A 16120-nucleotide genomic window follows, 5' to 3' on the forward strand; every position below is an offset into this window, starting at 1 on the left:
CCGGCAAAACCTTTCTCACCTTCCCCTGGTTTCTGCAGAGCTTCTTATCTGGTTGCTTGATCACATCACAGTGCCCCAGCCCCACTCTCATCCTCCCACACCCTGCCCTTTGCACACCAGTCTCCTGACCTCTCATCCAAATCTCTCACTCCACAAGTTTGGGATCCAACATGGGGATCCTGCCTGTTACTGAGTATGTCTATTCCAATTATGCAACCCAGAACTGGGGAAATAGCCACAGGATGGATTCGGGAATTCATTGGGCCCAGTGTTAGATGCACCTGAGCTAAAACACCATTGTTCACCTGACATCCACAAGCTCCTATTTTCACTGATAGACCAGAGTGACATTTTGGGTCTCTAGCAGTTAGTGTCACTTCAGAAATAGTGTCCAGTAATCCCTGAAAAGTCTGATTATTTCCCTTTCTTCAAAGAGCAGTCACCCTGATAAATGGCCTTAGGTCCCTTTGTAGAAGACTGGGAAAAAGAATAACATTATAAAACTTTGGCAGTCTTCAAGGGGACCCGGCTTCCCCTTCTTTCAAGTGGTTCTGGGTCTGTAAACTGGCTAAAGTTTGTGAATTAATCAAGAGATTGTGACTCTTTGGGGATTTGATTTAGACATCTGTTGACTAACCTAGAACTTTTCCACTTATACAACTGAGAATTTAGTTGATTGCCATCTATTTCTTTTGATCAGTTATTCAACGCCACAGGTTTCTTTGAGTCGGACTATTCTGATTACTCTATACTTTGACTCTGCTGCCCATTACAATCGTACTCACTTTGTCTTTGGTAATCAAATACAGCCACTTGGTACCTGGCTTCTTGGAGTCCTGTTATCCTCATTGCATTTAGGGACACTAGTTGAATAGTAGCAGTTCCCACTGTAAATTCTGACCTACAGAGAAGAGCAACCACCGAGCTCTTCAAAGATTCTGGGGCTCCTCTCACAAACACGTTTCTCAAAGCTGAGGTAAAAGGTATGTCTTTGGACCTTCCCAGGGTGAATGATCAGGTCTTACATGATAAACCCACTCTAACATTCCACCTCCCTAAGCCTTTGGATGCTTCCTCTACAGTATACCAACACAATTCTGGCATTTGAACTTATTCAGTGTAGACCACTTATGGATCCATGTTTCAATAACAAATCAAACTGTTAGAGTTCTTTCTAACCCCTTGAGCTAAAACGCGAAATCTAGAATTTCTGCTTAGTGGGTCCATCTCAATAAATTCCACCTGATCCAACTTTCTATTCCTCCCACCATGCTCTCACACCCTTAATATCCATTTCCATGCAGAGTCCCTAGATTTCTGCCTGTATAAACTGGAAAAATCATTCAGTTCTTTTGGAGCATAGCTCACCTTCTCATGGAGGTACCTCATACTTTGTACCTCACCTTTCAGGGCCTGCCGGGACTTGAGTTTAATTACAGTTCTAGAAGCAAAGAGTGACAGAGTTAGGTCCTGAGGAGGATCAGCAGTGTCTTGCAGGGCAAGTACTTCAGGGGAGGCCATTACAGGTTCTTTGGACAGAGGTAGAAAGCTGCTTCTACTGGCAAAGATGACTCAGCAGAATTTAGGGGAGGAGTTCAGTGTTCCTAGCTTCATCAGGATCTGCCCATAGATGTCCCCATGCCAATTTTCAGGATCCTGTTTCTTCCCAATCAATGCCCTCACTTTTGTGTTGTAGTTCAGCCACTGAAGGATGAGACTCTAGGTTTGGTTTTCAGAAATCTTGGCCAATGTCTATAGGAGATAAGAATTTCCTTCTGGGCAGATAAGAAGCTTTCAGACCATTTATGTGAAGTTCAACCTGAGAATTTGAAGGCTTTTTCTCTTCCCTGCTGGAGGGCAGTTAGGAGCAACTAGCCAATTTCATTATATTCCTCAGTTTGACTAAAATGTTCTAAAATAGCTAATACATGATCACCCAGAACTTTGCCTTCTCCTGCTATTGATTAGAAGTATCCAATGGCCATATTTTGGGTATCTCTTACATATTATGAAATGGACTACCAGTGCCCTTTCTAGCACTGAAAATAGAGGCATTAGTGTCTTTAAGTCTAGTTGAATTAGAAAATGAACTCCAGAAAACTCATTCTTGAGATTCTGTTCTTCTTTAACCAGACCCACCCAGGTTATCTAGAATAATCTCGCCTACTTAAAGTCAACTATGTACTTTAATCACTTATAAAAAATAATGTCACAGCAGCACCTTGATTAGTGTTTGATTAAGTAACTGAGGAGCCTGACCAGGTGTACACATCAAAAAGACCGTCAATCACACATGTGAGAAAATAAGAGTAAAAAAGTAAAATAACCTCTAAATATTACTATAAAAGCAGTTGTGACTTCATGCCCTGTAGGGATTCAAGGACTTCTGGAGTCCCTGAGCTATCCTTTGAGAATTACTGACCTACATAAAAGTATTTCTCCAACAAAAACATGACAGTGCATGGAGGCACATTACTTAAAGTGAAGCTGCCTAATACCTCATGCCGTACTTTATGTCTCATTTAATTTATTTGAATTAAATTTTATGACTAAAATAATGAGAAGAGCCAAAATTGAATAGTAGGTAACATGTTCAGATGAGGAACATAAATCTGCTTTTCCTTCTGAAGTTCTCAGTTCCTGGGAGGTCTCTAAAAGTGTGAACATTTCCTCCACTGACTGTGATTCTGCTAGAGTGCATGTTTTTAAGAGCTTAGCCCTGAAAGTCAAGCAACTAGTTCATCTGTGCTCAGTCCAGGAAACAATGAACCTATTCCAATACTGAAGGAAAAACTGACACGGTGATAGAGTCTATCAGTCTCCATGATGGAGCATTCCCAGGTAACTTTTCAGGGATAATTTTGACATACCCAACTTTTTCTTTATGGATGGCCTTAGAACCTAATTCTTGGATCCAGGATGTGACCCTCTGAATTCTAATCTACAGTTTGATTGGGAACCACTGTGATAGGACGTGATATCTGAACTTACAAATGTTCAGATCAAGTCTCCAAAGTAAGAACCAATGACAAAAATGTTTCATCCCAGGGCACACTGTTATGATATAGTGATATATTCAATGCACACTTGCTAAATTGAACAGGATGCCCCAAAAGGACAAGAGTGTGGCTTCAAGGATTATGTACACTGACGGAAAAAAGTCTCTGACAAGAAAGCCCAGGCTCTCCTCTTCCCAATCCATTTATTCACTGGTTATGTGTAAATCAGCAGTCAGAAATCAGAGGGCCTTTACAATGATCCATACAATGTTTTTTAGAAAATTTGAATTGATTGCCCACATATTAAAATATTCACACTAAGATTAGAATTTCTGGATTCTCTTAGAATCAGGCAGCACTGAGCCATTCCTATAGGACATAACCTCTCCTGTGTACTCTATGTCCATCCCCCTTGTGGTCTTTTGTCATCACCATGGCACTGATGTATTTCTTATAGTAGAGTGGACTTAAGAAGAAAATGACATGTACTTTTTACTTAAGTACTTATCAAAATTTTTCTTAATCCCAGCCTACTTCCTCATTTTCATTACCTGCCCAGCTTCTTTCAGTAGTTATTTAAATTTGAATATAGTTAAATTTCAGCTATTCCTGATTAGTCAGAATTTCTTCCACCAGGAATTCTATTACCCCATCACCACCAAAGCTTTAGATTCCATTATTTAGATTTCAGTATTCATCATTATTTAGATTTCATTATTCATCATTATTTAGATTTCATTATTTTTTTTCTTTTCTTTTCTTTCTTCCTTTCTTTCTTATTTTATTTTTTGTTAGAAAGATTAGAGAAGGAGTTTGATGGCCAAGTGCCCTGTGTCTCCAAAACAATATTAAGACAGAAGATCTCACCATAGAATTTGGCACCTCTGGGGAAGGGGAGAGAGATGATAACAAAGGAAAATAAAAGTGGAGGATAATAAGAATGTTGGCAAAATTTTCCATTAAGAAATGGTTCACTTAGGGAGGGTCTTCTTCCTCAGACAGTTGTAATCACTTTTATCCCCAGTAGTATCCATAACTTATCAATCTTCCCAAAATATGGCTCCAATTTTGTAAGGATCATTATATTATTATAATAACCACTAAAACCTTTAACAGATTTTTTAAATTGACTTTATATTTGAATTTTCTGGATAATAACAACATTTTGCTCAGATGCTGATACATCATCTAGCTACTCTCTAGAGAGAGTGGGTAAAGTACTCATCTCTCTGGTGAAAGTATTGCACCGTATCTACATGCACACACATATATGCATGTACATAGGTCTTGCTTGTTTGGTGATTCCAGGCATGGTTTCATGATGTATAATTCTCTAATGGTCTAATCAATCCCACACTGAAATTCATTCATGACTGGAAAACTTGTCATAGAGATTGATTTTCTGTCTCTTTCCTTAAAGTATTCACATGTCAGGGAAAATTTTTAAAACTTTTAAAAATAAAAAATTTAAAAGACCAAAGGCAGCTCTGAATTATATATTTGGGCAAGTGGTAATAAATGGAAACTAGTATTTTAAATATTATTCGGGAACATACCTTCCCTTCACTAAGGCAGAATAAAAATAAGTAGGTTAGTAGTTAAACTGTCAATCTTATCCCAGAATTAGTCTTGGAGTCTTCCATTCTGCATGTTCATAAGTTAAAACCTTTTCAAATCAGGAACGTTTCCTTTACTTAATGAATGGCTGTCACCACCCTGTAATATATAGTGCTAAAGTTCACCTCTGCATTTTGAGCAGAGAGCAACTGGCTGACAAAGACAATAAAAAAGAAAACAACCTGCTGACTAACTAATAGCTTCAATGCACTCTGGCCTCTGTTAAAAATAAAATCTTTTCAACTACCATGATGACTGTTATAACACAGTCCGATTATTTATAATGCTTCACCCACTACTCTTTATCTGTCCCCTCCCTGGAGTCCTGAAGAAAAACACGACCCTTATCAAATCAGAGTTTAGTTGAGCAAAGCTTGATAGAGATAATGGTGCCAAGCACTTTCTGATTGATTTCTAGGCTTCAATAATCTCCACAATTCTTATTGTTATTTTAACAAACCAAAACGTTTTTGTTTTATTTACATTTTAGTCTGTCACACATTGCTCTCATTAAAAGACTAACAACACATTGGGCAGAACTTCAACCTAAATGCAAAGAAAACTGGTCACTCAACTTTGTCCATGAGTAAACAATCAGGTGAAAACCATCGTCTCCCCAGTGCTTCTCAGATGGAGTCCCTGGAACCCACAGGGGACACAGACATATTCTCAGGGGTTCATAAGTCCTCTGTGAGTAAGTAGTGGCCATCCACTTTTTTTTTTAATTAATTTATTTATGTATTTATTTTTGGCAGCGTTGGGTCTTCGTTGCTGCGGGCTTTCTTTAGTTGCGGTGAGCGGGGGCTACTCTTTGTTGTGGTGCACGGGCTTCTCATTACGGTGGCTTGTCCTTGCAGAGCATGGGCCCTAGGCATGCAGGTTTCAGTAGCTGTGGCATGTGGGCTCAGTAGTTGTGGCAAACGGGCTTAGTTGCTCCACGGCATGTGGGATCTTCCCGGACCAGGGATCGAACCCGTGTCCTCTGCATTGGCAGGTGGATTCTTAACCACTGCACCACCAGGGAAGCCCTCCATCCACTCTTTTATTCAACGTTTCTTAAATTAGCCTAAACAAACATGTTAGAGATCTGAGAATTCTCTGGTTTGAGTACCCCAAGAAGATGGTGATATGGTTCTGAGTCTGATGAACTTAAAACCAGAGGAAGTATTCTTTGGAACCAGGGAAAGCCCAGCCTATGAGTCTGTCACTAAAGACCTTAAAAAGCAGATGGTTCACCTACACACGTGTGTTGAATGAGTTAAAGAGAACATCATCTTGCTTACTTTTGACTGAAGCTTCAGCCTCTTAGATTTTCCTATTGACCTGTCTTTACAAAAGTACATCTGGTGGGGATTTTTTCCATGACTCCTACCTGGAAAATACCATGACCCAGTCTCCCCAGACTTCCTAAAGCCAAAGCCACGCCAATGACTCCACAGCAGAGATTCAACAAGAGAGTCTGGGAATGAGCTACCCTGAGGAGGCAGGCTCTTCCCATAGCACTCCGATGGGGTTAGAGAGGATGAGACAGAATATCAAAAATGGGGACCCACCACGACCTTAGTGTGATCATCTCCTTTTGAGACAGCTAAAATGGCCTTTGGTTTTAAAGTCAAAAGCTTGATTTGGTTGGGCTTTTGTGGCCAGTTCATAATAATCAGATTCACAGGAGACTGAGGTACAAATCTGAATGCCAAGTGCCATGTATGATCCTATATATTTTTTTCTAGTAACCAGAACATTTTCAAAATATAGTGCCTCTTGCTTCAATGTGTCAAAGGGATGGAAGGCCAAACTCACAATCAAAAGAAATGAGAGCAAGAGAGCAGTATAGCGTAGAAAATTTTTTCATCCAGGGCCAAGAGAAACCTGAAGCAGAATCACTACTGTGGAGCTGAAAGATGAGTGACCACCATCCAGTACCCCCTCTGGTCAAGCTGCATGATAGCTACGTGATGACACCCAAGTCAGCCTCTCTGGTTTCTTTTCTTTTCCTGATTTCACCTGGACTCCTTGCCTTCCTTCTTTAAACCTGTTTCTCAATAGTCAGTGAGGTCACAGATTCTTTTCACATTAGTCATTTTCTGGTCATTCTTCTAGGACGTTTACTCTAGTCACCTTCATGGATGTTCCCCACATCTCTTTGGCAACACGTTGACTGTTTTTTTTTTTTTCTTTTTTTCTGATTTATCTTTTTTTTTCCCCGCTACCAATGGCTCACTATGCATGGTTTCATTCATCCCCTCAAATCATTTTTGGAAAACAGTGAGAATAAGAAATCAAGAAAAAAAATGATGAGCAAAGAAATACATACATACATATATATATATATATATATATATATACACATTATTTTCATTCTCAAAGGATGTTCTTATTTCCAAATTCTGGTGATCTGAGGATGTCTTACTCCATACTCTACATAATGACCTTTAAAATAATTTCCTAATGAAAAAGTCCATTCATTCAATAAGCAAATATGGAGGGCATACTATGTATATGCCAGATAGTATGATAAATCTTGGAAGTTTGAGGGGGAATAAAATAGTCCAGTGCATGCGAAGAAATTAACTATCAAGGTCCATAAGTACAGAATAAGCGAGAATGAATCCACTTTTGTCCCTCCCGATCCGTTCTCCGCTCTGCTATTGGAGCAGTCATTTTGAAAGCAGTCATCAGCATATTTGGGGTTATGCAGTCTTAGAGTCGTGTGTATGGTATCAGCATTCCAGCACAGATAAGGTTGTACTAAGTCCAGGCCTCTTCCCCATTACTGTCTCCTCTAGCATAAGGTGAAGGTTCTGGCTCTTTGGCCCTGGGACAAAAGCTCTGGATCTTCTGCAAGCAATTCTTGAATAAGCCCACACCCACCTCCTCAAGGGTAAGCCCCCTTTGCTGTAACCATCAACTCTAGGTATAAATAAAATCAAGAAACATTTCTCACCACAGAAGCAGATGAGTCTCAGTATGCAGTAATGATTCAACTATCTACAACTATTTAGAGTCCAAGCACTGACTAAGACTTCCGTCTAAAACATCTACATCCTTGTTTTTCTTTCAGTTCTCTCCTAAAAGCAAAGGGTAAGTACTTGCTTTACATTTGTGTAATCAAAGGGTTCATTCAGGTGATATCCCAGAATAAAGAAACATTTCACAGTTGAGTCAAAATAAGATTCCAAAATATATATTAGTTTTCTCTCTCAACTCAGGTAACCCTTTCACCAAGTTTTGGTCAGGACTTCCACACCCCTGACGTTCCTTTGCCTGAGCACTGGTTCTTTCCCCGACCCCTTTCCTTCCAATCTTCTAGGTCCTTGAGAAGACTTTTCCTGATCCCAACACTAGGGGGAGTAGGTACCTTAGCTATCCTTGCCTCTAGCTTTCTATATTTTTCCTACAAAGCGTTGATCAGAATTGTAATTATGTCATCATATAAGATTATGTCTATAATGTTTCTGTCTCCAGCTAGATTATAAATTACATTGGAGCCGACACCATATCTGTTTTTATTATTCAATGTACCTTCAGTAGCTAGCAGGGTACCTGATTTAAAGCAGGTATTCATTAGGAGTGAATTCATGAATACAAGGAAAGTATAAGGCAAGATTCTTGCCCTCCAAGAACTTAGAATCTTTCTGAAGGAAGAAAAAAATCCAAGAAACACCTAACTAGCCCAACAGTCAATAATTAAGAACCAAATTGTACTCATTCCTCAAATATTTATTTAGTGTCAACTTTGATCTGGGCCTATTCTAGGGATTGAAAATAAAGTGGGAGTTTGGGGAGAGATAAATAATCTCTATTTGTATGACGTTCACATTTTAGAAAAATGGTTGATATTGATAAAAAAAATCTATAGGAGCAAAAATAACTTTCTACAATGGAAAAACTAGAACGCCAATAGGTGGAACGTAGATTTATAGAAAAGCGAGAAGACATGAAAGGGATTGCTGTGGCCTGAATGTTTGTGTGTGTGTCCCCCCACCACTCATAGTTTTAGTCCTAACCCCCAGGTGATGGTACTAGAATTGGGGTCTTTGGGAGCTGATTGAGTCAGGAGAGCAGAGCCCTCAAGACTGAGATTAGTGTCCTTACAAAAGAGACCCCAGAAAGCCAACACATCTCTTCTGCCATGGGAGGGTACAGTGAGAAGAAGCTCTCATCAGACACCAAATCTGCTGGCGCTATAATCTTGGACTTCCCAGCCTCTGGAACTGTGAGAAATAAATGTTGTTAATAAACTCCCTAGTTTATTGTATTTTTGTTATAGCAGCCTAAACAGACTAAAGCAGGGATATAAGAAAATAATGTTATAGAGAAAGGGCATGATCTTGGTGGAGAGTGGAGAAGAGGTTGTGGTTTAGGGTGGTAGAAGATTAGGTGTATTACACAATGAGGCTTTTAAACAGCAGGATAATCTTCTGCTTTAGGAAATGAATTAATATGCTAGGACTGCCTTAACAAATTACCTCAAACCAGTTGGCTTAGATAACAGAAACTCACTGTCTCACAGTTCTGGAGGCTAAAAGTGCAAACTCAGCAGGGCAGGGCTGGTTCCTTCTGAGAGCCAGGAGGGAGACTCTGTCCTGTGCCCCTTTCCTGGCTTCTGGTGGTGTCAGGGGAAACGCTGACGGAAACTGCCCGCCCTGGCCAGGCCCAATAGTAACCACTTACGTGAGTTCTCTTAGAACAGGAGGTCCTGGTAAGGAACGCGGAGCTAACAAGCTACCACCAGCCAGAAGAATTCGGAAAAGGCCAAAAGGAGAGAGGAGGCGCCAGTCCATATGTCCTACCAACCTCCCAGAATCCTCCCCGCTGGGATCCATGTTGGCTGAGCCATGCGTGCACCACCAGGAAGGACCCTGACTCAGAATGATTGGCCAGAGACAACCCAGAAACTAATCCCATTCCCATAAAACCCGAGACTGTGAGCCACGTGGCAGTGCAGTTCTCCTGGGTTCCCTTACCCTGCTGCTCTCCGCCTGGGGTCCCCTTCCCAATAACGTCTCTTGCTTTGTCAGTACGCGTGTCTCCTCGGACAATTTATTTCTGAGTGTTAGACAAGAGCCCACTCTCGGGCCCTGGAAGGGGTTCCCATTCCTGTAACAGTGGTTTGCCTGCAACCTGACATTATTTGGCCTGTATTTGCATCACCCCATTCCTGCCTTCATGTTCACAGGGCATACTCCCTGTGTGCATATCTGTCTCTTTACATGACATTCTTTTGACAATAAATATAAATCTTAGGTGATTCTTAAGTGATTTGAGAGCCACTGATGTGGGAACCTATTAGCAGTACACCTCACTCATAAGTGCTTCAAAACATTTTCTGTGGTTATGAATCATATTTTGTATTTAGTTAATTCATGTTGATAAAAGCAAAGATTTACATTTGTTTTCTCCCTACTTCATTTCTTCCTCAGTTCTGATATATTTGTAGTATGAAATGGGTTCCCAGGAATGAAATTCCAATTTACAACATTGCGTCTCTAGGAAATAAGGACTTGGTTGACTAAAACTTTTGAGAACTGAAAAAACTCTTGGCTTGAATACGCCATTCAATCCCCTGCAGTAGGAAACTCCACCAAACTTTTACACGGCTTCTAGCAGCCTAAGCCCACTCCCTGAGGCCATCCAGGCCCCTACTGAGTTACTATATAAAAAAGTTCAAGGCTGCCAAAAGATTTACTGTTTGTTCCAGAGAAAGACAAATACCATATGATCTTATATATAGAATCTTATATGTAGAATCTAAACAAGTTGAACTCAGAGAAACAGAGAGTAGAATGGTGGTTTTCAAGGGTTGAGGGGTGGAGAAAATGGGGAGATGTTTGTCAAAGGGTACAAATTTTGAGTTACAAGATGAATAAGTGTGGGGATCTAATGTACAACATGGTAACTATAGTTAATAATACTGTGTTGTATACTTGAAATTGGTAGGAGAGAAAACCTTAAATGTTCTCACCCCACACACACAAAATGACAACTATGTGAGGTGATGGACGTATTAACTAACTTTATTGTGGTAATCATTTCACTATATATATATATATATATATATATATATATATATATATATATGAAATCATCACATTGTACACCTTAAATTTATATAATTTTGTTTTTAAATTATACTTCAATAAAGCTGGAAAAAAAAAACCCGAGAATGATTTTGTTTCGACCTGTAAAATGATCAGCATGAATATTCATGTTGGATCAGTGATTGGAGATTATTTTTTAAACTGGCACAAATTTGAAACTGTGATCTTTATGGCTCAGAAAAACCTTCATAGGTGTATGAAAACACAGGTACTCTGTCCTTGTGGGTCCTTCTGCTGAGAAGCAGACACAAAGATAGGATTAAATGTGCAAGAGACACATTGGGGAAAATGCCCGTGAAAGATAAATGGGGAGAGAGAGTGAGAGTAAGCGGGCAGAGGCTTCAGAATGCCAGCTCTCTGACACCTGGGAAAGAGAAACGGAAGATAGGAAGACAGTGGAGGAGGAGTCTCAGGCTGCAGGGCAAGCTAAGAAAATCTTTACCAGGCTGACGGGGAGTCCTTGAGCCACAATCCCCTGTTGAAGGATTCTGGTATCTCTTAAGAATGGGCCTACATTAGTTCCTCCAACATCTCATGGATTGATTCGAAGCAGTCAGGATGGGGGTGGGGGCAGGATGGCCACAGAATCCACAGGGGCTGCAGGTGGAGGCTTTCCACCAACTGTGCTCCCGCAGTGGGTTCTCTTGAAGAAGACCTGACTGGAGCACGTCTATGGCCATCACACACTCCATTCATTTTGAAGAAACTATATAAATAATGATATGCTGTTAAGATAACTTATTTTTTCCTTTATGATATTCATTTATCTCTATGCATATTTGTTCAAAATTTGATGTCACAAGTGCAATCATTGCTTTCCATATTCCTGCTATGTCCTTTTTATGAGAAAAATAGATGTCTAAAAATGCAAATAGAAAGGTAAAAAAATGCAGTCTTTCCTTGAAATGATTTGAGTTTTCATTAACTCATCTATTTAAAATGCCACAGATATTTAACAGAGATGAATACTATTGGATCCCAATTTAAGCAAGCAAGCACATACCTCTGAAGCATCAAACCTATAACTAACATGATTCTAATAACACAGCTAAAGTGTCTCCCTATTTTTATTGTTATTCTTTGTGCTGGTTTTATTTGACTACTAGGTCAATAACTTACATTGTTCCTAAAATTGTTATATTGTAGTGAACATAAATCCCTGGGTTTCATAGGAATTCCAAACAGAATGAGACTTATCCTCATTACTTATGTCCCTGGTGGAAAAACTGTAATATTACTATTGATTATTACATAGACCAATGTGTAGATATGAGTTTCTCCCATTGCAAAAAAAAAAATAATACATCAGTGGAATTAAAAAGTATTAATCTACTATTTTGTCTTTTTCTGTACTCTAATATTTATTTTATTATTAATTTGATGTTTACTTATTTTTCCTAGAATAATTATACATACAGTTCAATTTTTTAAAAAGTTTCAATGTTTGCAATTCTTTTCTGGACTTTATCATTATTTACTTCATTTTGTGATTATTACTGAAAATAATTTTGTTGTATAGAGGAAGGAATGTTAAAAAAAAAAACAACATACTTGCTCCAGATGTCAATTACACTAGACTCACCATTGGGAGTTTGCATGCTGGTCCAGATTATATCATCAGCCTGGCAATCCCAGTTTAGCTCTCTCAGACTCAAAATGGTACTTTCAGAAAAATTAAGAAATAATTGGCTTTTCTTGGGACTAATTCAGAGACCTTTCACTTAGGTAGCATATTAGGAGTTTACTCTTGGTTACAATTAAACAAAGGTAAAAAGAGAATATATAAAGGAGGAGACAAGATGGGAGGAAAAAAGATAGTCTAGGAATAGTGGGCTCTATTTTTTTTGCTTAAGTCATCTGATTGACTGGAAAGCATCCTTGAGGACCTGTCTAGGAGTCCACCCTGGGGCATGCTGACTGAGTCCTGAGGGAAAACAATTTCAGTTACTTGCAGATTGTCTTGAATAGCAGCTCTCAAATGTTAGGGCAGGCACTTGGAGAGGTTGTTGAGACACTGAGTGCTGTGCTCCACCACCTGAATTTCTGATTTCTTAGGTTTGGGGTGGGGCTGGAGAATTTGCATATCTAACAGCTTCCCAGATGCTGCTGCTCCAGGAATCACGTTAGGAGAATGATTGCTCTGAAAAGTCGTGAGAGCGTTATCTGTAGTGTGTAATGTCTGCCTTTGTTCTTCTGTTGGCACCTCTATCTTTGTTAAACCAGGATTATACCCCTTTCCTCACCAGAGATTCTCAGTTCCACCCTTTTGGTCAATGTCGGCTCCTAAAGGAACCAAGTTGTCCATAAGGGCTGCTTTTTTTTTTTTTTTTAATATTTATTTACTTATTTTATTTTTGGCTGCGTCGGTCTTAGTTGCGGCCCGTGGGATCTTCTTCGCGGTGCACGGGCTCTTCGTTGTGGCGCGGGCTCAGTAGCTGTGGCAAGCGGACTCCAGAGCGTGTGGGCTCTGTAGTTGCGGCACGCAGGCTCTAGTTGTGGCTCACGTGCTCAGTAGTTGCAGTGCACTGGCTTAGTTGCCCCGTGGCATGTGGGATCTTAGTTCCCCGACCAGGGATATAACCTGCATCCCCTGCATTGGAAGGCAGATTCTTAACCACTGGACCTCCAGGGAAGTCCCAGGGCTGCTTTTTTTTTTTTTTTCTGTACGTGGGCCTCTCATTGCTGTGGCCTCTCCCGTTGCGGAGCACAGGCTCCGGACGCGCAGGCTCAGCGGCCATGGCTCACGGGCCCAGCCGCTCCGCAGCCTGTGGGACCCTCGGACCGGGGCACGAACCCGCGTCCCCTGCATCGGCAGGCGGACTCCCAACCACTGCGCCACCAGCGAAGCCCAGGTCTGCTTTTTTGACACAGTATTTTTAATTGGAATTGCCTTGGGGTAACGACTTCATAGCAACATTAAGTGCCTGAATGTCAAACAATGGAGAAAGGCAAAAAGTGCAGTGACAATCACCAATATCATAAGAAATATTCTGAACCTATTTTTATATCCAATTCTTTAGCCAGCCTAGGACTAGCCAATTTGGATCATAGTCAGGGTTAAATTATGTATCACAGATTTTTGTTCAAGAACTTGTAGTCAGGTCAAAAATCCTTGCACAAACCAGTGACATGCAGCGTCTTAGACCTCCCCTGGTAATTTATCATCTTAATAAAATATGAGCAACTGATGGGTTTATTTTGAATATTTGGAAAGTACAACTGACCACTGGTGCATGTTGTGTTCTTTGAAAGCCGCCGCTGAGATGGAATTTTGCCTGTAGGGCATTTATTAAGGACCAATGAAACCGAGCAGGACCCTGCGGGGCCTTCTTGGGTACAAAAGCCCCTCCATGTGCCCCACTTCTTGTTTGTAGAAAACTTTTAGCCTCCTAGCACTTCCCCAAGTTCCAAAGAGCAGACTCAAGCAGTTAATAATTAGAGAAGCAAGGAAATACAGAAACAAAGGAAAAGCAGTCAAGAAACAACAATTCAGTCATAAAGCAGAGTCACAGGACTCCTAGTTCCTCCTGAAGGGACAGACATAATAATCTGAGGCATATCTTTGAGTTGTTCTGCAGAAAATAAGACCCCCCACCCTGTGGAGGATGGTGACTACAAGCTGACCACAAGCACGTAGACCACAGACCGGTGGAAAGCAGAAGACTAATGGTTAAGATTCCCAAAACATCACCCTGTTACTTCACCACAAATTAATCAGAAGAATGCCCACAAGCTGATCAGATACCCTGTGACCCATTGTTGCCTTTAAAAATCCTTTCCTGGGACTTCCCTGGTGGTCCAGTGGTTAAGAATCTGCCTTCTAATGCAGGGGACGTGGGTTCGATCCCTGGTCGGGGGAACTAAGGTCCCACGTGCCACGGGGCAACTAAGTCCGTGCACCGCAACTACTGAGCCCTCACGCCACAGCTAGAGAGAAGCCTGAACTCCACAAGGAAATATCCCACGTGCCGCAACTAAGACCTGACACAGTCAAAAATAAACAAATAAATTTAAAAAAAACCAATCTTTCCTAAAAGCCATCGGGGAGCTTGGGTCTTTTGAACACTGGCTTTCCATTATCCCTGCTTGGTGCCCTGCAAAAAATGCTGCACCTTCCTTCACCATAAGCCAGTGTCAGTAGATTAAATTTACTGCATGTCAGGTAAGGGGACTCAAGTTTGGTTCAGTAACACCAACACCTGGGAGGCTGGGGAGTGGTGTGGGGGAATAGGATTAGGCAGAAGGTGAAATCCAAGAGTCATGCAAGCCTGGCAAAGCCTCAGCCAAACCAAATCCATAGGAAGCTCTGGGACATATATGACTCACAAGAGTTGTCCCTCATTGGGCCAAAATGGCCAGGCCTTTATACCCCTGCATGATCAGTTAGATGTCAGCCACTCTAGAAAGGGCAGGTCCTTGGACAAGGTAGCTTCCTGGAGCTAAGAGAAACCTTGGCAGCTGAAACAGTAAATCTTGTTCACCAGAATCATGTCTAAATTACAAGTTGCATTTTGATGAGGTAATCACAGGAAGAACTGTCCCAGGGATTCTCTCATTCAGGAGACAAAAATGTACAGTTTAAAGTATCAGTTGGTGTCTGAATTTCGTTGGTCTGATTGTGGAGAACAAATGCCCTGAATTGTATTAAATAAGTCACATAATCGTTTCTATATGCCTTGGTGAGAAAATAATTAGATAACAGCTTCCATTATTACTCCCTTGTCTCTTTCTATTCTTGATGTCTCTTGGGTTTCTTTAAGGCTCTGGAAGATAATAGTAATAGCAGCTAATTATTGGAGGCCTAGAGTACACTTGACCATGTAGATATGTTGCAGTCGATAATATTCCAGAGGGTTCCAGGGTCAGTTAATCCAATAGTTGCAAAGTCCAATGGTTGGAAAGTCCAATCCTTAGAAAGATTTGCAGTCACTTTGATTGTTTGAAAATCATATTTAGGGATTTTAAAGTCCATCATTAGATCATAGATCTTGATCCAAAGGTTGTGGGAGAAAGATGTTTGTACTGAGAACTGCAAAAACTCTTGGCACAAAAGACTCCATCCAAACCCATGCACTAAGAGACTTGATCAAACTAAATGGCTTCTAGCAGATTAAGGTCATGTCCCTGGGATGACCCTGCTGCCCGTTGAATTTCTGTCTTGAAAAGCTGAAGACTGCCAAAAGAATTTGCTGTTTGTTCCAGCCAATACCGGATGATAGGCCCCTGACTTCCCTTTCTTAGAACATTTACTAAAAAGTACTTACAATTATAAATCCTTCCTTTGTCCCTTTTCCAAGGGTGTCTTTCTCAAGGACCTGAAAACTATTCCTTTGAAATGTAATCATTGGGAGGGGTAGTGTCTCTGTCTCCCAGTCTCTTTGGAAGGGTAGAAGCCTAGAATGC

The sequence above is a fragment of the Grampus griseus genome (genome assembly GCF_964374135.1).
Source record: "Grampus griseus genome assembly, chromosome: 4".
NCBI classification, from domain to species: Eukaryota; Metazoa; Chordata; class Mammalia; order Artiodactyla; family Delphinidae; genus Grampus; species Grampus griseus.